We start from the raw sequence: 1,120 nt of genomic DNA, 5'->3' as shown, positions 1-1,120 counted from the left end.
TATTATTATTATTATTATGTTGAAAACATCTGAGTAGATTTTTTTTAGGGCACCTCCGATAGTGGGCTCTCCAATAACAGTGGCCCTGTTCAGGTCTTTCATTGTTCTAGTGAACACTTCAGCGGCTGATCCAGTTATGTGACTCGTCAGGATACAGATGTCTTTCTGAGAGCCGTACCTTTGTCCTAGCACTTCGGGAAGGGTCATAACCTTTGTCGTATTTCTTTTGGAGTGATCAAAAATAGTGTAAAGGTGTTTCAAGGGTTGTGCATTAAAGAAATAGATGCAAAGTAGTGGAATAGCCACCTGTGTTATATCTCAGAGCAATTATGAGCATGTCCGTGTTCACCAGCTTGTTCCATACAACTTTGACGAGCTGGGGACCAATTGCTCGCAGAACCTGTATGTCTTCCATCATGTCGAATCTCAAATAGCCAATATTTCCAGCCAATACCTCTGCTTTGAATAGGGCATCAATGAAGAACCCTACCTCTTCAGGGGAAGGGATTTTGGGAACATTGTGAAGGGATTCTGGTTCACAGTTAAAAATGTGCGGTCTGTGTAATAGCTTGTCAAAACATAAATACCATTTCTGGAACCATAGGAAGGCCCTCTGATGTTACAGAGGGGGTGAAAATCAACGGTCACGTTCCGGATGCTGTCGTATTGAAAAGAGGTGGGTATTTGATGAAGTGTCGAACATGTAGGAAAGTAGAATGGGTAAGGCCTCGGTGGATCCGCCGGTGTTATAGCGCAGATCGATAATCAGGCTTTCTGTGTCTCTGACTGGTTGCCAGACCTTCTCTTTGATTTGATCCTCTAGCTCTATCAAAACTGTAGGCGTAGGGAACCTGTCAAAACGCAGATACCCAATGTTTCCTGATAGAATTTCCAACTTGAATAATAGATCATTTAGATTATCAAAAGATGAAGGGGCTGTGGGTGTTGTATCCAGTTCTTGCCCCTTGTCGGACGATCCTTGCACAGTCTTGATATTTAAACGAGGGTCTTCAAAGACGGACTGCAGCTCATAATTAAGTCTTGCTGCCAGACTGGGCCAGTGCGTGCTGTGATTGGTTAGCTGGGCCAGTACGTGCTGTGATCGGTTAGCTGGGCCAGT

The 1,120-nt window shown here is 44.1% G+C and overlaps 1 pseudogene; it reads right to left on the bottom strand.

The window, feature by feature from the left end:
* Positions 1–1,120, bottom strand: part of LOC107571259 (retinol-binding protein 3-like) — an 11,662-nt pseudogene that overhangs the window by 2,924 nt on the left and 7,618 nt on the right.

The sequence above is a fragment of the Sinocyclocheilus grahami genome, unplaced genomic scaffold, assembly GCF_001515645.1.
Source record: "Sinocyclocheilus grahami isolate Dianchi unplaced genomic scaffold, SAMN03320097.WGS_v1.1 scaffold1573.1, whole genome shotgun sequence".
Classification (NCBI taxonomy): domain Eukaryota; kingdom Metazoa; phylum Chordata; class Actinopteri; order Cypriniformes; family Cyprinidae; genus Sinocyclocheilus; species Sinocyclocheilus grahami.
Note: the sequence above shows the minus strand (reverse complement) of the source record. Positions and strands in the feature narration are given on the sequence as shown.